Source organism: Pongo pygmaeus, chromosome 10 (genome assembly GCF_028885625.2).
Source record: "Pongo pygmaeus isolate AG05252 chromosome 10, NHGRI_mPonPyg2-v2.0_pri, whole genome shotgun sequence".
Classification (NCBI taxonomy): domain Eukaryota; kingdom Metazoa; phylum Chordata; class Mammalia; order Primates; family Hominidae; genus Pongo; species Pongo pygmaeus.
In genome coordinates this window covers 80,003,215-80,026,370 of record NC_072383.2, presented here as the reverse complement: position 1 = coordinate 80,026,370, position 23,156 = coordinate 80,003,215, and the positions used below count along the sequence as shown (strand labels likewise).

General features: G+C 35.1%; 1 long non-coding RNA gene across 1 annotated transcript in view; it reads right to left on the bottom strand.

The window, feature by feature from the left end:
• LOC129010652 (uncharacterized) overlaps positions 1 to 19,022 on the bottom strand; it is a 42,386-nt gene extending 23,364 nt beyond the window's left edge. Inside the window, exons 1-2 of the long non-coding RNA XR_008493048.1 lie at positions 18,586 to 19,022; positions 18,261 to 18,493 (exon numbers count right to left, since the gene is read on the bottom strand). This is a non-coding gene — a long non-coding RNA (uncharacterized LOC129010652). The remainder of the gene's footprint in view (positions 1 to 18,260; positions 18,494 to 18,585) is intronic.
• Between the last annotated feature and the right edge of the window lie 4,134 nt (positions 19,023 to 23,156).

The following is a 23,156-nucleotide window of genomic DNA, read 5'->3' as shown; positions in this document are numbered from 1 at the left end:
AAATAAACTCAAGATGGATCAAGAACATATATCTAAGGCCTGAAACTATAAAAATTCTAGAAGATAACATCCAAAAAATCCTTCTACATATTGGCTTAGGCAAAGACTTCATGACCAAGAGCCTAAAAGCAAATGCAACAAAAACAAAGATATATAGGTGGGACTTAATTAAACTAAAGAGCTCTGCACAGCAAAAGGAACAGCCAGCAGAGTAAATAGACAACCCACAGAGTGGGAGAAAATCTTCACAATCTACACATTTGACAAAGGATTAATATCCAGAATCTACAATGAACTGAAACAAATTAGCAAGAAAAAAAACAATCCCATCAAAAAGTAGGCTAAGGGCATGAATAGACAATTCTCAAAAGAAGATATACAAATGACAAATGAACATATGAAAAGTGCTCAACATCACTAATGATCAGGGGAATGCAAATCAAAAGCACAATGTGATACCACCTTACTCCTGCAAGAATGGCCACAAAATCAAAAACAAAAAATAATAGATGTTTGTGTGGTTGTGGTGAAAAGGGAACACTTCTGCACTGCTGGTGGGAATGTAAATAGTACAACTGATACAGGAGATAGAAATTATTTAGGCAGAGAGTGAGGGTAAAAAAGTCCTCAGTGGAATTTCCCTTTTAATAAAAAAAGTAGCGCCAGAATCATTTATTTTCTATCAAAGAGCAGTCTGAAAAATCGAGCTGCAAACATAGATAAGCAAGCTGGAAGCTTGCTCGGGTGAATGCCAGCAGCCATGCTAACAGAAAAGAGCTACCTGATGGCCAGGCATGTTCGATATGGAGGCTCCATCTTCCCTTTTCTTTGTCACCACATGTACGGTAAAGGAACAGGCAACATCATGCTTGTCAGGCAGAGAAGCCTTCTGCATAATAAAAAATTAGGGTGGGGACGGCCAGCTTTTTGCACACTATACAAATGGCATGCCTGGTCTGACCAATCTTTTGTGCCCTGTATAAATCAGAAACCGCCTCCTCAAGCATTTATAAAACCTTCTGCATTTCACCATGGAATTGGCAACCCATTTCTCCAGTACTTCTTTCTCTGCAGCAGAGAGAGCTCTTCTCTTTCTTTTGCCTATTAAACTTCTGCTCTGAGCCTCACTCTTTGTGTGTCTGCATCCTAGTTTTCCATGGTCATGAGACAATGAATCTTGGGTACTTACCCCAGACACTTCACAACCACTATGGAAAACTGTGTGGAGATTCCTTAAAGAACTAAAAGTACAACTACCATTTGATTCAGCAGTCCCACCACTGGGTATCTACCCAGAGGAAAAGAAGTCATTATATGAAAAAGATACTTGCACATGTATGTTTATAGCAATACAATTTGTAATTGCAAAAATATGGAACCAGCCCAAATGCCTATCAATCAATGAGTGGATGAAAAAATTTTGGGATACACACACACACACACACACACACACACACACACACGTATGTATACCCAATAGAATACTACTCAGCCATAAAAAGGAATGAATTAATGGCATTTGCAGCAACCTGGATGGAACTGGAGATTATTATTTGAAGGGAAGTAACTCAGGAATGGAAAACCAAACATGCTCTGTTCTCACTCATAACTGGGAACTAAGCTATGAAGATGCAAAAACGTAAGAATTATACAATGTGCTTTGGGAACTCTGGGGAAAGGGTGGGAGGGAGGTGAGGGACAAAAGACTACAAATTGGGTTCAGTGTATACTGCTTAGGTTATGGGAACACCAAAATCTCACAAATCACCACTGAAGAGCCTGCTCATGTAACCAAATACCACCTGTTCCCCAAAAACCTACAGAAATAAAAAATTAAAATAACATAAATAAAATGTCTGACATGCCAAAAGGACTATGTTTGGCATTGGAGGAAATATTAATTATGTTATTTAACCTAACAGTGAGTTTCTGTAGAGGTCAGTTTAAAATCTAATGGATTTTCTACTAAAATGGTAAAAAAGGTATCTGGCCTCATGATTAGAAGTTATTGCCTGATTTCATATGTTGTGGTTATTCTCCTCCTAAAGAGTTTGCTAAAACATACACACACACACACATACAGGGACACAGACAAACACACATGCCACACACTTGGAACACTTTTACACTGTTGGTGGGACTGTAAACTAGTTCAACCCTTGTGGAAGTCAGTGTGGCAATTCCTCAGGGATCTAGAACTAGAAGTACCATTTGACCCAGCCATCCCATTACTGGGTATATACCCAAAGGACTATAAATCATGCTGCTATAAAGACACATGCACACGTGTTTATTGCGGCATTATTCACAATAGCAAAGACTTGGAACCAACCCAAATGTCCAACAATGATAGACTGGATTAAGAAAATGTGGCACATATACACCATGGAATACTATGCAGCCATAAAAAATGATGAGTTCATGTCCTTTGTAGGGACATGGATGAAATTGGAAATCATCACTCTCAGTAAACTATCACAAGAACAAAAAACCAAACATCGCATATTCTCACTCATAGGTGGGAATTGAACAATGAGAACACATGGACACAGGAAGGGGAACATCACACTCTGGGGACTGTTGTGGGGTGGGGGGAAGGGGGAGGGATAGCATTGGGAGATATACCTAATGCTAGATGACGAGTTAGTGGGTGCAGCGAACCAACATGGCACATGTATACATATGTAACTAACCTGCCCATTGCGCACATGTACCCTAAAACCTAAAGTATAATAATAATAAATAAAATAAAATAAATAAATAAATAAATAAATGAAAGTAATCATGGTTAAAAAGGACATTCTGATCTTCAGGAATTTTATAAATCTGTTATCTGACTGTATTATTAGGCCTGGGAATTTCTACATGTCCCAAAGTCTGGAAATCTTCAGGTTGGGCTTTGATGGCTCTTTTAAGCCTTAGGTTAGCAAGTGGGACCTGTTGTAGCTTTTGACTTTCATTTTTCAGCAGTCTTACGTGTTTCTTAAAGTTTGCATTTCTGGTTTTGCAGTTGGTTTTTTTACTATGAAGCCTGGGGATTTGTTTTGAATTTCGACTTTTGTAAGGGCTGGGGAAATAGGCTTATGAGCGTGCCAGTTTACTCTGCTTTATGAAGGCTTTGTTTATAGGCTTGTGGCAGTTTGTATTTAGGTGAGTGACTTTTATGCAGGCAAGGGGATCTTTTTACATGTGTAGAACTACAGCAGCAGCCTTAACAAATGCAGGCAGACAATACTGCAATACTGCCCTTAGCAATCTGGCACCACAGAAACAAGGATTCAATTATAGAGAAGAGAGTGGATCAGTTTTATATTGCTGTGTAACATATTTCCACAAGCTTAGTAGCAAAAAAAAAAAAAAATACAAATTTACTATCTTACAGTTTCCATGGGTCAGTAGTCATGGCACAGATTGGCTGGATTTTCTTCTCAGTTCTCACACAGCTGAAATAAAACTGTTAGGAATCAAAGTGTTATCTGGGGCTCCATTCTTATCTTCAACTTGAGGACCTCTTGAAATTCATTTAATTTGTTGGCAGAATTCATTTTTTTGTAGCTGTAGAACTCATGACAAGTTCCATTTTCTTCTAGGCCAACAGGAGAGCATGTCTCTCATACTTCACCTTATTTTTTTAAAATAAGTGTTATTCTGTATATTTGAGATTTATAACTATGTTATGGAATATGTAGAGAAAGTAAGATGGTTACTATAGTAAAGTGGATTAACATATCTATCATCTCATATAACTACTGTTTTTAAATGACAAGAGAAGTTAAAATCTATTTAACAAAAATCTCCAATGAAATTGTTTTATTAACTTTAGTCCTCATTTTATACATTAGATCTGTAGGTTTGTTCATCCTACATACCTGCTATTTTCTATCTTTTAATCTGCATCTCTCTATTTCTTTCCCCATGCCCAGCCTGTGGTAAAAACTGTTTCATTTTCTATCTACCTGTGTATCTCCATGTATTTGAGCTCATGTATATATTCCACATATAAGTGAGATTATGTGATATTTTTCTTTCTCTGTCTGGCTTACTTCACTTAGTATAATGTCCTCCAAGTACATTCATGTTGTGGCAAATGGCATAATCTCTTTCTTTTTAAAGGCTGTATAATATCCTGTTACACACAGACCCACTCAGACACACACACACACACATACACACCATTTTTCTTTATTCATCTGTCGATGGGCATTTAGATTGTTTCTATATCCAGGCTTTTGTGAATAATACCATGAACATGAAAATGCAGGTAGCTTTACAAGTTAGCGATTTCATGTTCTTTGGATATTTACCCAGAAGACAAGACTGCTGGGTCATATGGTAATTTTATTATTATTATTATTTTTAAAAACTTCTATACTGTTGTTCATAATGGCTGTACCATACTTCATCTTATTTTATTGTATTTACTTGTGTATTTATTTATTTAATTGTAGTAAGAACATTTAGCATGAGATCTACCTACACAACAAATTTTTAAGTGCACAATACAGTATCATTAATTATAAGCAGAATGTTGAACAGTATATCTCTAGAAATGATTCATCTTGCATATATTAAACTATATACCTGTGAAACAACAATTCCTCATTTTCCCTTTCCCTAACTCCTGGAAAAAAACACTCTACTCTCTGTTTCTGAGAGTACAACTATTTTAGATACTTCGTATGCATGGAACCTTGCAGTATTTGTCCTTCTGTGACTGACTTATTTCACTTAGCATAATGATTTCCAAGTTCATTCATATTGCATGCTGTTGGGAAAAGCGGATACCCACAATGGAAAGAATGAAATTGAACCTTTTTCTTACACCATACCCCAAAATTAATTCAAAGTCGATTAAAGACTTAAATGTAAAACCTGAAACTATAAATCTCCTGGAAGAAAACTCCGGGAAAAATTTTCTGGCATTGTTATTGGCAATGATTTAGATATGAACCCCAAAGTACAAGCAATAAAATAAAATTAGACAAGTGGGAATATATCAAACTAAAAAGCTTCTAAGAGTAAAGGAAATACTCAGTAGAGTAAAAAGACAGCCTATGCAATGGGTACAATATTGGAAAACCATGTATCTGATAAGGGATTAATATCCAAAATATATAAGAATCTCCTATAACTCAACAGCAAGAACAAAACAACCAAATAAACAAAAAGCCCACACAGCTAACTAAAAAATAAAGGGCTTCAATAGACAATTCTCCAAAGACATAAAAATTACCAACAGATATATGAAAAAAATGTTCAACATCACTAATTACCAGTACAATTCAAACCACAATGAAATATTACTTTACAACTGTTGAAATGGCTATTAGTCAAAATCGAAAGATAACAAGTGTTGGTGAGGATGTGGAGAAATTGGAACCCTTGTATACTATTCATGGGAATATAAAAATGGTACAGCCACTATTAAAAACACTATGGTGACTTCTCAAAATATTGTAAAAAAGAATTACCATATGCTCCAGCCATCTCACTTCTGGTTATATTGAAGTCAAGATCTCAAAGAGATATTAGTACCCTCTTCTTCATTGAACTATTATTTACTATTGCCAAGATAAAAAATCTAAGTGTCTATTGATAAATGGATACAGAAAATGTGCCATGAACATACAATAAAATATTATTCATTCTTTTTTTTTTTTTTTTTTTGAGATGGAGTCCTGTTCAGCTCCCAGGCTGGAGTGCAGTGGCGCAATCTTGGCTCACAGCAACACCATCTCTCAGGTTCAGGCGATTCTCCTGTCTCAGCCTCCCCAGTAGCTGGGATTACAGGCACCTGCCATTATGCCTGGCTAATTTTTTTTTTTTGTATTTTAGTACAGATAGGTTTCACCATGTTGGCTAGGCTGGTCCTGACCTCCTGACCTCAGGTGATCCACCCGCCTCAGCCTCCCAAAGTGCTGAGATTACAGGCATGAGCCACTGTGGCTGGCCTATTCATTCTTTAAAAAGGAAATTCTAGCACTTCATCTTATTTTCATTATTTACCTGATTAGGTCAGACCCACCTAGGATAATTTTCCTAATTTAAGCCAATTGAATAAAGATTTTAATTACATCTGCAAAATCTTTTCACAGCAACGCATATATTAGTGTCTGAATAACTGGGAGAAGGTGTGTAAACCAGGGCCTAGTAATCTGAGGTGGAGGGCATCTTAGAATTCTGTCTACCTCAGGATTTCTTGAAAAGGTTTTTAGACATTAAGATGATTAATTATTCTTCACCTGCTTAAATTGTCTTTCTCAGCCAAATTTACATACTAAGGCTTAGGCTTTTATTCACAAAGAGAATTTACTTCCAGATGGCACCAGCGAGCCATTTTAGATTAAAATTTAATTTTAGATTAATAGCCATTGTGACTGGTGTGAGATGGTATCTCATTGTGGTTTTGATTTGCATTTTTTTGATGATTAGTGATGATAAGCATTTTTTCATATTTGCTAGCCACTTACGTATCTCCTTTTGAGAAGTGTCTGTTCGTGTCCTTTGCCAACTTTTTAATGGGGCTATTTGGTTTTTGTTTGGTGGTTTGGTTAAGTGCCTTTTAGATTCTTAATATTAGACCTCTGTCTAATATTGCACAGATTGCAAATATTTACTGCCATTCTGTAAGGTTGTCTATTTACTTCTGACAAGTTCTTTTGCTGTGCAGAAGCGCTTTAGTTTAATTAGGTCCCACTTGTAAATTTTTGTTTCTGTTGCAATTGTTTTGGGGGACTTAGCCAAAAATTCCTTGCCAAGGTTGCTGTTGAGAAGGGTATTTCCTAGGTTTTCTTCTTGGATTTTTATATTTTGAGATCTTACATTTAAATATTTAATTTGTATATTGTGAAAGGTAGGGGTCCAGTTTCATTATTCTGCATATGGTTAGCTAGTTATCCCAGTACCACTTAATGACTAAGGAGTCCTTTCCCCACTGCTTGTATTTGCCGGCCATGTTGAAGATCAGATGGTTGCAGGTGTGCGACTTTATTTCTGAATTTTTGATTCTGTTCCATTGGTCTATGGGTCTGTTGTACTAGGAAAATGCTGTTTTTGTCACTGTAGCCTTTTAGTACAGTGAGAAGTTGGGTAGTCTGATGCCTCTGGCTTTGTTCGTTTTGCTTAGAACTGCTTTGGCTATTCAGGTTCTTTTTTGGTTCCATATGCATTTTAGAATTTTTTTTTCTAATTCTGTAAAAAGTGACTTTGATAGTTTGAGAGAAATAGTGTTAAATTTGTAAATTGCTTTTGGCAGTATGGTCATTTTAACAATATTGATTCTTCTAATCCATAAGCATGGAATGATTTTCCATTTATTTGTGTTGTCCCTGATTTCTTTCAGCAGTGTTCTGTGGTTCTCATTGTAGTGATCTTTCATCTTCTTTGTGAGCTCTATTCCTTGGTATTTTATTTTCTTTGTGGCTATTTTAAATGGGACTGCATTGTTGATTTGGCTCTCAGCTTGAGCATTATTAGCGTAAAAATGCTACAATTTTGTACATTGATTCTGTAACCTGAAACTTTGCTTATCAGTTCTTGAAGATTTTTGGTGGTGTCTTTCAGGTTTTCAAGGCACAGAATCATATCATCTGTGAGGAGAGATACTTTAACTCATTTTCCTATTTAGAATCTTTTTATCTCTTTTGCTCCCCTGATAACTCTGTCCGCCCTTTCAGTATTATGTTGAATAAAAGTGGTGAGAGTGGGAATTCTTGTCTTCTTCTATCTCTCAAAGGAAGTGCTTCTAGTTTTTGCCCATTCAATATGACATAGTTGTGAGTTTGTCATAGATGGCTCCTATTAGTTTGAAATATGTTCCTCCGATTTAGTTTCCTGTTTTTATCATGAAGGGCTACTGAATTTTATCAAGTTTTTTTCTGTGTCAGTTGTAATGATCATGTGGTTTTTGGTTTTAATTCTGTTTATGTGGTGAATCACATTTATTGATTTGTGTATGTTGAACCAACTTTGCATCCCAGTAATGAAGTCTACTTGAACATGGTGAATTAACTTTTTGATGTGCTGTTGAATTAGATTTGCTAGTATTTTCTTGAGGATGTTTGCATCTATGTTCATCAGGGATATTGGCCTGTAGTTTTCTTTTTTCATTGTGTCTTTGCCATGTTTTGGTGTCAGGGTGATGTGGCTCCATAGAATGAATCAGGGAGGAGTCCCTCCTCTTCGATTGTTTGAAATAGTTTTAGTGGAAATTGTACCAGCTCTTCTTTGTACATAGGAAGAATTCAGCTGTGAATCCATCCAGTTTGAGACTTTTTTTAATTGGTAGGTTTTTATTACTGATTCAATTTCAGAACTCAACATTGGTCTGTTCATTGTTTCTGCATTTACCTGTTCATCATAGCACTATTTATAATAGCAAAGATATGGAATCAAGCTAGGTGCCCATCAATGGTGGATTGGATAAAGAAAATGTGGTACATATACACCATGGGATGCTATGCAGCCATAAAAAAGAATGAAGTCATATCTTTTGTAGCAATATGAGTGCAGCTGGAGGCCATTATTCATGAATTAATGCAGGAACAGAAAACCAAATACTGCAGGTTCATACATCAAACACTGCATATTCTCACTTATAAGTGTGAGATAAACATTATGTAATCGTGGACATGAAGACGGCAACAATAGACACTGGAAAACACTAGAGTGGAGAGAGAGAGTAAATGGGGCAAGTGTTGAAAAATGAACTGTACAGATACTAAGCTCTGTACTTGAGTGACAAGATTATTTGTACCCCAAACATAAAAAAAGAAAAAAAAAAAGAAAAAAGAAATGTTAACATTACACTTGTCAATGGATATTCAGTCTTAGATAACATTGTGAGGTTGATGTCCACTATTATAGACTGAATATTTGTGTCTTCCTCAAGATCATATGTCGAAATCCTAACCTCCAGTGTTACTAAATTTGGAGAGGGGGGCCTTGGGAGAAACCATTAGGGGTGAATGAGGTCATAAGGATGGGAGTTTGTTCCCTAAGGATTAATGACCTTGTGAGAAGAGATACCCAAGAACTCACTTCCTCTCTCTGTTCAAATGAACCAAGAAAAGGCTCATGTGAGGACACAGAAAGAAGGGACTCAGCAAGAAGATGGCCGTGTACAAGCTAGAGAAAGAGCCCTTGCGAGAAACCAAATCAGCTAAACCTTGGTCTTGAACTTCTAGCCTCCAGGGAGGTGAGAAAATAAATTTCTATTGTTTAATCAAAAAGAAAAAAGTGATATTCATTAAACTAATATGGAAATATAAAATGATGTACTATGTATATTTCAAAACAGAATTTTATTTATCAAGCTAAGCAATTTAGAGAAAAATATTACAACTTCATTCATTTAAAAAACTAATAATAAAAATAAAAATTATATCTTTTTAGAAAAAAAAAAAGAAAACGTAGTACATATAGGTCATGGAATACTATGCAGCCAGAAAAAAATGAAGTAATGTTTTTTGCAGCAACATGAATGCAGACAGAGGTTATTATTCTCAGTGAATTAACGCAGGAACAGGAAACTAAATGCTGCATGTTCTCACTTTTAAGTGGGAGATAAACATTGAACACACAGGGACATAAACATGGCAACAATAGACACTGTAGACTACTAGAAAGGGGAGGGAAGGAGCTAGGCATCACTTAAAAGCCTACCTATTGGGTACTATGTTCACTACCTTGGTTATAGGATCCATACCCCAAACCTCAGCATTACACAAAATACCCAAGTAACAAACCTGCACATTTACCCCTTGTACCCTATGTATCTTTTTTTTTCCTTTTTGTTTTTGAGACAGGTTCTCACTCTGTCACACAGGCTGGAACACTGTGGCGTAATCATAGCTCACTGCAATCTCAAACTCCTGGGCTCAAGTGATCCTCCCACCTCAGCCTCCTGAGTAGCTGGGACTACAGGCACACACCACCATGCCTGGCTAATTTTTTAATTTTTTGTAGAGATGAGGGTCTTACTTTGTTGTCCAGGCTGGTCTCTAACTCCTGGGCCCAAAGTGATACTCTTGCCTCAACCTCCCAAGTACTAGGATTACAGGTGTGAGCCACTCTGCCTGGCTACGCCATATCTAAAATTAAAGTTGAAAATGTTTAAAAAACAACAAAATAGATCGCACCAGGTATAAAGGGCTAAATAGGCTTCCTCAAAGTCAACTTCAACTCACCCTCTCAAATTGTATCTGGAACTGTTAATTAGAAATTTCTGAATGTAGCTTTACATATCCGAGCCTTAATGGGTTATTTCACTCACAAAGGAGGAGTAGGTATTATTAGTAAAAAACAGAAGGAAAGGAATAATCCGTCTTTTGCAGTTATGATAATGAAAAAACCACAATGACATCATTTTAAGTCCCAAAGCTTAGACACTGGTAGGTCTGATACAAACAAAATGGCAGAGTAGCCAGAAGCTTACCAGAGACAATCAGAGAAAAAGACAGCAAAGAAAAGCCCTTCTATGATGTGGACAATTCTAGAGGAGGCCTGTGCCTGTGTAATAGGCTTACCCAGACATAAACATGAAATCTACATGTGGGCGTATATTTAAAAACATCTCCCAAGACTCACACTAATCAACATGTCTGAAGCTTCACTGGCAAATGGGCGTAAACACAACTTCTGACTGAACATTGACAGAATAATAAGCTACTCTGACCCAGAGATGACTCCTAACCAGTGTTCTAAATAATATCATAGTAATTCCTGGCATTCTCAAAAAACATGTGCTTGCCCAAGACTGCACACTCTCAGGAGTAGCCAGACAGAGACCCTCTAATCTATTGTTCCTGGTTGAATATGCAGAGACATGTAAAATCCCTGAACTGTGCTAGCAATTTCCAAACCACAAACACACATTAATGGTAAAGAGTAAAAATCTAACTGGCTATAGAGATTTACCTATAACATTTGACAAATTAGTGGCTATACTGACCAGGGTGGCCAGGCTTAAAGAAAAAACAAGGGGGAATATGTGAGCAATGACATCAGAATCTTTTCACTGTAAGGGAAACATACGGCATAGAACTATTTCAGTTAAGCAACTAAGCAAATTTTTAAAAGACCAGATAAGCAATACAACTCCAGGAATTATCAGTATCCAGGGTTGGTAAAATAGATTATTTGAAATGTTCAGTTTTCAACAATATAATAGGACATACCAAGAAATAGGAAAGTGTGACTTATAAATAAGGAAAAAACTGATTATAGAATATGTCTTTAAAGTGTCCCTGATAGTGGACTTAGTAGACAAAAACTTCAAAGAAGCAATTACAAATACTTTCAAAGAACAGAAATAAATCAAGCTTAAATAACTAAAGGAAGGTATGATGACAATATTTTATCAAGTATAGAATACCATAAGGAGATAGATATTATTAAAAAATAACCAAATTAAAATTCTATAGTTTAAAAGTAAAATAACTAAAATGAAAAATTCATTAGCAGAGTAGAAATGAGCTAGCAGAAGAAAAGAATAGTGAACTTGAAGACAGATCAATAGAGATCAGGCAATCTGAAACAGAGAGAATAAAGAATAAATAAAAATTAACAGAGTCTCAGAGAAATGCAGGACACCATTAAACACACCAACATACATTTCATGGGACTAGCAATGGAGAAGAAAGCAAGGGACAGAATAAATAAGCAAGGAAATAAAAGTTGAAGACTTATTAAATTTGATGAAATGTATTCACATACACAGCCAAGAACCTCAGCAAGCTCCAAGCACAATAAGTACAAAGAGAAAAACACCCAGACATGTCACAGTCAAAACGCTAAAAGACAAAGAGAAAATCTTGAAAGGTGCAAGAGTAAAAGGAATCATTACAACAAGCTGGCAGCTTATCAGAAAGAAGGGCCCAGAAGGTAGTGGGATGACATATTCAAAAAGCTAAAAGTAAAAACAGTGAAAAATAAATTTATATCTAGCAAGACTATCTTTCAAAAATGAGGGTAAGATAAGACATTCCCAGGGAAACAAAAATTGAGAGAATTTGTTGCCAGTAAACTGCCTTAAAATAAATAGTAAAGGAACTCCTTCAGGTTGAAAGCAAGTGACAATAGACAGTAATTCAAAGCTACAAGAAAAACAAAGAATGCCCATAAAGGTAATTATGTAGCTAATTGAAAAATATAGCATAATTGCATGCTCTTGTCTTTTCTTCTTTTGACTGATTCAAAAAGCAATTGCATAATACAACAATTTGGCATGTAACACAAGGAAATGTCATATATTTGACAATCACTGTTCAAAGGAACTGGGTGAAAACGAAGTTATATTGGAGTAAGGAAATGATACCAAGTGTTATCTCGCACCACTAGACGGAATAAAAAGAAACAGAAAGGGTAAATAAGAATGTTAATATAACAAGCTCTATACATATATATTTGCTTCTGTTTCTTTAGTTCTTTAAAAAATTAAGATAATATAAAGTAATAATTATAACAATGTATTGTTCAGTTTGTAAGCTTTATAGAAGTAGTATGTATGACAGTAATAGCACAAAATATAGGGAGGAAATGTAGCTATATAGGAATAAAGTTTCTATATTTTATGGGTATTAAATCAGTATAAATCTAAATTAGACTTTCATAAGTTAAGACATACATTGTAAGTCCTAGAAGAACCACTAATGAATATTTCAAAATATAATTTAAAATGTACTAAAAATTAAACTGCTACATTAAACATAAGCTGCTTAGTATAAAAAAATCAGTAGAAAAAGAAAAAAGACATGTGACACATAGAAAACAAAAGGCAAAACGGCAGATATAATTCTAAACATATCAATAATATTAAATGCATGTGGGTTATACAATCTCACCAAAACACAAGAACTTTTAAATTGGATTTTAAAGACTGTGATCCAATAATACTTTGTCTGAAAGAGACATAGTTTGAAAGTAATAGGATGGAAGAAGATATACCACACAACTATAAATGAAAGGAAAGCAGGAGTAGCTATTTGATGCTTTTAAAAATATCAGAAAAACTGACAAAATTTTAGTTGAACTAACCAAGAATAAAAAACAAAGACAAGTCTGAAATTACTAAAATCAAGAATGAAAAAGGAATGTTACTATTATTGTATTGAAATAAAAAGATTATAAGGGAATGTTATTACAAACAACTATAAACCAACAAGATGAGTTGCATGAAATGAATTAATTTCTTGGAAGACACAAAGTACTGACTCTTACTCTAGAATAAATAGAAATTCCAGATAGGTCTATAATAAGCAAAAGATTGAATTGATCATTTTAAAACTTCCTGAAAGAAAAGCCAAGTACCATATGTTTTCCCTGGTGAAATCTATCAAACATTCAAAGAAAAACTACTATAAATACTTCACAAATTCTTTTAATAAATAGAAGAGTTGGAAACAATTTCCAACTCATCCTATGAGGGCAGTATTACCCTGATACTAAAACTAGAAGAAAAAAACTGCAACCTAATATCGCTGATGAATATATTTGCAAAATTACTCATCAAAATACTAGCAAACCAAATCCAATAACATATTAAAAGGATTATACAACATGAACAAGTAGGATTTATCCTAGGAACACAGGTTGATTTAACATCCAAAATTAATTAATGTAATAAGCCATTTTTACAGAATAAAATACAAAATATTATACAGTCATTTCAAAAACATTTGATGTACTACAACTACATTTCATGATAAAACACTCATTTTTACCTAGTAAAGACCATCTACAAATAATCCACAGTTAACCTCATACTTAATAGTGAAAGAATGAATATTTTCACCCTAAGATCAAGAACCAGACACAGATGTTCAACTTCATCCCTTGATTTAACATTGTATTGGAGTTTCCAGCCCAGGCAACTAGGCAAGAAGAGGGAATAAAAGACATCTAAATTGGAAAGAAGGAAGTAAAACATCTCTATTTGCAGATCACGTTATTTTGTATACAGAAAATTGTAAGGATTACACTAAAAACCTGTGAAGGCTGAAAAATACAAGATCAATTTCTAAAAATCAATTATTTCTATAGGTTAGCAATGAAAATTATGCATTTGAAATTAAGAAACATTTCCAACCATAATGACATAAAAAAGAACAAAATATTTAAGTATAAGTTTAACAAAAAGGTGTATAAGATTTGTACCCTAGAAAATACAGAACATTGCTTAAAGATATTAAAAAAAACCTTAAATAAATAGAAAGACGTCTCATGTTAATGGATTGAAAGATTAATAATGTTAAGATGGCCAATACTTCCTAAATTGGTGGAAATATTCAATGCAATCCCTGTCAAAATTCTTGCTGGCTTTTTAGAAGAAATTGACAAATCGAAGTTAAAATTCATGAGGAAATGCAAGAGACCCAGAATAGTCAAACGATCTTGGCTCATACTTCCTGATTTCAACCCTTACTGCAAAGCTACAGTAATCAAGACAGTGTGGTACTGGCATAATTACAAACATATGGTCAATTTATTTTTGACAAATGTACCAAGAAAATTAAATAGTGAAAAAATAGTCATTTCAACAAACACTGCTGGGGAAACTGAATGACCACATTCAAAGGAATAAAGTTGGAACCTTACCTCAAATCATATGCAAAACAAAAAACAAAAACAAAGAAACAAACAAACAAAAACATAAAAACTCAGAATGGATCGTAGACTTAAATATAAGGGATTAAACTATAAATTCCTGGGGAAAAATTTAGGAGTAAATCCTAATGATCATTGGTTAGGAAACTTTCTTAGATACTACACTGAAAACATAAGCAGGAAAAAAAAAAACAAAATAAACCGTATTATTTTAAAACTTTTGTGCTTCGAATTATATCCTCAAGGAAAAAAAAAACACAGAATGAGAGAACATATGTCTGATAAATAACTTGTATCCAGATATTTAAATGAATTTTACCATTCATTAAAGAAGACAGTAACTCAATGTTAAAATGGTCATAGGATTTGAATAGGTATTTTCTCTGAGACGATATACACGTGACCAATAAGCATATGAAAAGTTGTTCTACATCATTAGTGAAAATCAAATAAAAACCACAATAAGATGCTATTGACATTTACTGGATGGCTATACTAAAAGAGATGACAACAGCAACTTTAGCAAAGATGTGGAGAAATTGGAACGCTTATATGCTGCCGGTGGGAATGTAAGATGGTGCAGTCACTATGAAAAACAGTCTGGCAGTTTCTCAAAAGTTAAACATAGTGTTATCATATGACCCACAATCCTATTCCAATATATATATCCAAATGAAATGAAAATATATATCCATACAAAACCTTGTTTGTGATTATTCAGAACAATACTATTCATAGTGGCCCAAGAGTGGAAATAACCCAAATGTCTATCAACTGATGAATGTGTGTCAATCCAATCTGGCATATCCATACAAGGGAATATTATTTGGCAATAAAAAGAAATGAAGTATTAATTCATGCTATGGTACAATTGCTCTTAAAAACATTATGCTAAGTTAAAGAATCTAGTCACAAAAGAACATATTTGTATTAAATGGCCAGAATAATGAAATATATTAGTAAGTTGCTTAGGGTTGGTATAGAATAGGGATTGACTGCTAATGGGAACAGGATTTTTTTTTTTTTAGGAGGTTGAAATGTTCTAAAATTTAATTGTGCTGATGGCCACACAGCAGTGAGTAAACTGAAAAATATTAGATGGTATGCTCTAAATGAATAAGTTGTATGGTGTGTGAATTATTTTCAGTAAAGCTGTTTGAAAACAAAAACAACAAAAACAAATGATTCACAATATCTGGGACTTTCAAAAGCTGAGGAGCATATGACAAAAGCTGGTACATCTTAGGTTTCTGGGGTCACAAGTTACAGAAAAAGAAAAAAAAAAAAACCAGAACAAGTTTACCTTAGAAATATGCTGAAGGTGATTCTCCAGTTCAAATAAATGAGAGGACTAGGGGAATTCTTTCCTGTGGCACAGATTTCAAAAATTTCTAAGCTTACCCTTATTAAATGACTGAATTAAAGCATAGGACTAAAATGCTTGCTCACAAGGAAGTGTGAAAGCACAGAGCTCAAAAAATAAATGGAATTAAGAGAGATTAAATTAAATTTAGAGGTGAGATAGGGAGGGAGTAAAACAGCATATGGTGACTGGAGCTGCTACCAGTGTAAATTTCTAGACTTTGCAAGGAGGCAGCAGTAACTTAAATGGCAGCATGAAAAGACAGTTTGAGTAGGTGGCTTCCCCCTAAAATGATAGGTGCTTATGGCAAAATATTAACCCCTTAATGAGAACTTTCACTCAATTGTGTTTCACACAAGTGTTTAACTGTGCACTGCAACTGACTGCCTGACAGCTCACTATGGCTAAAATAAAGATTTTCCCCATTTCCTCTTCCTTCAGATACTATTGAGTTTCTGCTATGGTCTATGGCAGAGGTTAACTCTGGCTGGACATTAAAATACTCTGGGCCAAGATATCCCTAAATAGGTGAATGGATAAATAAACTGTGGTTCATCCAGACACTGGAATATTATTCAGTAAGAAGAAGAAACGAGCTTTCAAGCCATGAAAAGACATGAAGACACCTGAGATATATACTGCTAAGTGAAAGAAGCCAACCTGAAAAGGCTACATACAGAATGATTTCAACTAGGTAATTCATCTGGAAAAGGCAAAACTGTGAAGACAGAACAAAAGAAAACGTCAGTAGTTGCCAGCCAGGGGTTCCAGTGGAGGGAAAAAAGAATGAAGTGTTGGAGAATAGGGGAATTTAAGGCCAGTGAAACTATTTTGTATTGTAGGTAATGGTGGATATATGTCATGTATTTGTTAAGCCGCATATAATGTACAACACAGAGTGAATGTAAGTGTCACCTATATACTTTAGTTAATAATTATTCATCAAAATTGTGTCATCAGTGTAGCAAAGGTACCACACTGGTGCAATATGGGAACTCCCTGTACTTTCCACTCAACTGCCTGTAAACTTAGAACTGCCTTTTTTAAGGTTACTAAAAAATAATTTAAAAAACCTTGGGAGATTTAAAAATTACATCTTTACAAATTCCTCATTCAAAGATGCTGATTTAACTGTTATTGGGTAAGATACTAGTATTTTTTAAGAGTATATAAGACAAATTATAGTACACATTTAGGAATGAGAACTACTGGTTAATGAGAACACTAAGTATGTTATTGTAACAAAATTTTATGAAGAAATGTCTAGGTATTGGGGTTTGGCTGGTTATCTCAATTTGTCAGAAATGGTCCAGGGCTATGAAACTATGATATATTTTATTAATTATTTCATTTTTTATGACATGAATTTTTTTTTTATTTTATGAGATGGAGTCTCACTCTGTCACCCAGGCTGGAGTGCAGTGGCATAATCTCAGCTCACTGCAACCTCTGCCTCCTGGGTTCAAGTGATTTTCCTGCCTCAGTCTTCTGACTAGCTGGGATTACAGGCACACGCCCACATGCCCAGCTGTTTTTTTTTTTATTTTTAGTAGAGACAAGATTTCCCCATGTTGGCCAGGCTAGTCTTGAACTCCTAATCTCAGGTGATCCACCTGCCTCAGCCTCCCAAAGTGCTGGGATTACAGGCATGAGCCTCTGTACCCAGCCAGAAATCTTTGAATTTTTTTTTTTAATGAGCTACATGACAGACTTTGGCTAAATTCAACTTTATTAGTGCTATGGCATTCATAGCTTTTATAACAGGTGAAACATACTATAGCTTCAAGTATCAAGACTTCTTGCAGAGATTAAATGGAATAAGAAATTGAGAAGAACTTTAAATTCTTTAGGCTTCAAATTCTTTTACTTAATAAAATATTTATATCTTAAATGTAAAATTTCTTTGAACATTTTTAAATCTTTCTGTGAAATTCATAATGGAAGGGGATTCATATCAAATATGGAGTATATTTTAGCTGTTATTTTATCATTGGTATATCATAAAGTTATTTAATCTTATTGCAAAAAATTTGATGAGATATAATGAAATATAGGTTGACATAATTTTAGCTGGGAAATAGTAAAGGGTATATAACTTGGACTGAGCAAACCTTAGAGTTAGTTTGGTTTTTTTTTTTTTTTTTTTTTTTTGATGGGCTATGGAGCTTTTTGTGGGATATTCCTTATGAGTTAGAGGATCACAGATAATGCAGGGAGAAGTCATTGGTATTTTGATTGGAGCCTCTTGGGTATGGAAACAAACTAGTCCTGACAAAAATGCTAACATGCTTACCTGAGAGGGACAATCAAGACCCAAGATGACCTTACATAAGATGTTCAAATCCAATAGGTAAGAGTGCAAAAGGCTTGAAAGACTGATGATGGCTACTTCTTTCTCTAGTAAGTCTTCCCTAGAGAGGATATTCTCATGACAGGCTGCACAATAGAAACACTTGGGAAGTTTTCAAAAGTCCTGATGTCCAGGTGACAAGTAGAGTAGTTACATAAGAATATCTTGGAGGAGGCCTAGTGTCAAAAAGAGAGGCAGCACTTATTATTTGGTGATTTGGAAGAACACACTTCATATGTATAGATCACCTATTTCTTTCTTCTCTCACTTTGAAATTGGCCTAACTGCAGAGAGATGCATTATCTTTGCCTCTATACTGTGATTTTTACTGGGCTTGTGACTGGGTAGGTAAATCTGACAAATCTGGGGTGAATTATTAGCAGTTTGCCCTTCTCCAACTTAGCTTTTATCCCCAATTAAAGCTGACAGCTTGATCTCTGTCATGCTTCCTAATATATCTCTCAATTTGTTCCAAAATAAAGACGTAATTTACTAGCCCATTATGTCTGTGAAGCACTTATGAACCAGAGAAATTTCAAGGAACCCAGTTTCTGGAAATACATCTGGCTTCTAATAAGGTTCTATTCTCCTGTTCTCTCTCACTCTTTCTCTGGGGCTGGAGGCTGCATGTTCAGCTTTATTCTCTTTTTCTCCAGATACGTCTGTCTTTGAGTCCCTTGATGACTCATGGTGAATCTAGGTTTCTATGACACTAGTTCTAACAGCAGTTGAACAATACCTTATAACTCCAAGAACCAATGCCAGCAAGTTGTGTCCCTGAATCTCAAAATATAAATTTCCAAGAGAGAAAATAAGATTATCTTATCTTGAAATATATGCTCACTTCTCTTCTCATCAGCTGTGCTAGCTGGAAAGTCACAAGTTGCACAGAAGGCTGCCCACTCCTTCATCAGTCTGGGTCTGAGGATGCTTCCCAGAAAGGTGTCGGCTGGAAGGGTATCCCACAATATAGCTACTGAATCACCAGCTCTGTTCTGTTTTTATATTTATTCCAACTCTCCTATGTAACTTTCAAAAAGTTCTTGAAAACTTTTATCCCTTAATTGTAAAAATTACCAAAACTGCCACTGTGAGAATGAGACAATTAGATGACAATTTAAAGAACTTTAGAAAAAGTTGAATTTATGATATTTTTAGGTAGTTCAAATGTATTTCTTAAACTGCAGGTTAAATAAGAGTTATTGTTTAAACTTCAGAAGTTGTTACTATTAGTTAAGGATAAAATGATTATTGGAGATTATCTTACCTGGGGAAAGAGAATGATCACAATCATTTTACTTTTAATGTTTCTTTTTTAGGCATTAATTATACCTCCACAACATTTTTTAAAAGAACTTCTTCAAAGTATTTAAACCCTATTATTGAATGTTTAATTTTACTTAAAAATAGTCTCAACTGAATTTTACCTCACTAATGAACTATCTAAAAATTGATTTTTGCTTTTCAAGAAAACTGTTGAAAGGTAGCTTGTTAAGGAAATACTGTTTCATTTTTACAAATATGTTCTCTTGTACTTTCGTTGTTTAGATTTCTTTCATTTAGTTTTACTTTAATGTTGTAGGATTTGAAATTTCCTAGGGAGACGAAAGTGTCCATTTTGATTTTCCCTGCTATTAACCAATTATTCATTGGAGGCAGCACTATTTTTAAGTTGCAGTAGCATTAGTCAGAGTTTTTAGAAGACCTGTATTTGATTCCATCTTTCTAACTAATGAATTGTATGACCTTGGGCTGATGACAATATTTCTGAACTTCAGTTTTCTCATCTTTGAAAGAACAGAGTTAGAATATATTTTCTTTAATTCCCCTTCTAGCTCTGATGTATTATTCCATGAATAGCTCCATAGAGCAGAATTCTTGGCTCATGGTTATTATGGTAAACTATTACAGGGCCATATAATTACATTTATAGATTTCTATGAAACACCATCAGAGGTTCACTGCTTGTGCCCCAAGAACTTAACAGAGGATCCTAAAAGGTGCCGATATTTCTTGATTTATTCATGTACATTAGCATTTTCTCCTGATCCAAATGGGCAATTAGTTTTTCTGAGGAATTAAGGTGTCATGATGGTAAAGGTGGGGAGTGATGTGGACCGAGAAACAGTCATATGTGATTTAAAACTTATGTAAATAGTAAGGTCTTTTCTGAGGAACCTGAAAAGTTTTACAAAATTTAGGAAATCTTTATGCATGAGGTTCATTCCAGGTTTTATTTCTTGGTCTTGTTATCACTTATACTTGCTCTGTGTAATGGGGATACCACAGAAGAAGGGCCCATGAGACAGGGCTGGACTAAGCTGGTAGGATGTCATTCCCGTTGTGTTCTATTGATCAAAGTAAGCCACAAGACCAAGCCTTGTGAGGAAATAGGCTCTGTCTTTTGATGGGAGATTCTGCAAAGTGTTAAAATCATTTTTGAAATCTATCACATCCTCAGTTTCTGATAAAATTGACAAGTAATTTTTGCCGAGTTTCCACAAGCATTCAGTAAAATAGAGTGCTTGTTTCAGTACCTGGTATAGAATGTCCACTCAATAGGTGAAATCTCTTTATCAGCTACATAGTTATTATTAGAATATCATATCTGGGTTTTGGTCATCAGAATGACTAAATCTTGTTACTTCTACTCCTATCTTAAAAAAAAATGCATCTTTTCTTTTCTACTTCTGCTACTACTGCCTCAATTGTGACCCTCCTCACTTCTTACCGTGATTATTGAAATAAATACACTCCCAGCTGGTCTCCTTGAGTAATAAACAATTGATTACCTGTCTCTATTGGGGAACTGTCAACTCCATGAGGGCAGGGACCCTGACTTTATTGTTTATTGCTGCATTTTCCTTTCCTGCACATTTCTTATAGTAAATGCTAATAAATATTTGTTGAATGTATGAATAGATTCAACTGCGTATAAAGAAAATTTTATAACCTGCAAATCTTGTTACTCTACTTCTTTACATTCCGCCAATGACTCCCCATAGTGCCCAAGATGAAATTTAAGCTTCTCAGCTTAACCTACAAGGCTGTCAATGATCACACCCCTTCCTTGTTAACTTCCTCTCTCACTCTTCTTATACATGTAACCTATATTCCAGTAGTTGCCTGAAACTATCATTCAGAAATGGTATCCTCTTCCCAAGAATGGCCTGAGCTCCCTTCTTTATGTGGCTTAACTCCTATATGTTTTAAGACTTTGGCGAAAAATTTCCTCCTCTGCGACACTCACCTTGATTTTTCTGAATTTGGCCAGACATTACTCCCCTTGTCTCTTAGCACTCTATGCATAACTTTGTCACAACAATTTTCAACCTTCCAAAGTAGGTACCTCATCCCCTACATGACCAGCAAGGACCGGCGTGTAGTAGAAGCTTTGTAATTTTTATGTGAATGAAGGCAGCATAACAGGAGTGGAAAAAGGTAGCTTTAAAAATTCATTGCCAGAGCCAGGTGTGGTGGATCATGCCTGTAATCCCAGCACTTTGGGAGGCCAGGGTGGGTGGATAATTTGAGGCCAGGAGTTTGAGAACAGTCTGGCCAACATGGTAAAAACCCGTCTCTACAAAAAACACAAAATTTAGCTGGCCATGGTGGCAGGTGCCTGTAATCCCACCTACTTGGGAGGCTGAGGCAGGGTAATCGCTTGAACTCTGGGAGGCAGAGGTTGCAGTGGGCTGAGATTGCACCACTGCACTCCAGCCTGGGTGACAGAGAGAGACTCTGTCTCAAAAAAAAAAAAAAATTATTGCCAGAAGTTTGATGGAGTAACACCCTGTTTAAGCACTTAAGCCCATGTGTGTTTATTTCTTCCATGATTAAAGTCTCTCTAGAGTGTTTTTCCACTAAATAGACTAAATTGCATTTCTTTGTTTTTAAAATAATTCTCAGTAGTGAGCTTGGTGTTATTCTATCCCCAAATGACTATTGTCCTAACCTTTATTTGCATTAAAGCTTGACTTCATTTCTCTTTGATTGCTTTTGTTGATTGAGCAAGTGGCTTATATTTTATTTCTGAAAAATCTCAAAAGATTCAGACTAGTCCAAGTAAAGCCATGTTTGTAAAATGCTGAACTATTCATTTGGCAGTGACTAAATTATTTTGGCATCTTGAGCACAGAGCTGGTCTCAGCTTCTTCGACAATAATAATGATATTGTGCTAGTATAATTGCCTTCAGGAAAGAAGAGAAATCCAGCATCGATTTGACAAGACTAATGTGTAAGTGGATCCTGCTGCATCTGCCTTTGAGTAGAAAGAGAAAAATGATAGTTAGACAAAGCACCACGTGAATCCTGTGCCTGCCATTTGTGCATAAGTTAAAGTAGCCCCAGGCAACTTGTTTAGTTACTCTTCTTTGATTTACTGTCGTTCTTACAATAGAACATGAATGCATTCTAAACAATTTTAGGTCACCTAGTGCTTTTCATTATTTCCCAACTATAGCCCAGTTCTCTAAATTTTTAAATATTTAAAGGAAGTGACAAGACATAATTTAGTAAAGAAAAATACAGCAGAACATCACAAGCTACAATCTGAATAACCACAATTTCCTCTTTCTTAAGAATAAACTGGAGTAACCCTTCCATAAATATATTTGATAATTTCAGAGGATGGGTGGATTTCTCTTTGGAAAAAAAATGTGTCCTTTACTTTTCATTGTAATGTTGCCTAAGGTTGAGCATGTGCCTTCATTACATATCAATTAATTCCTTTCCTGACGGCACTAAATAATAAATGACACGCTTACGATACAATACAATACAAAGAGTGAATTGGAGTTTGCTTTATGAAAGCCAACATCCCCTTTATCCTGCTAAGA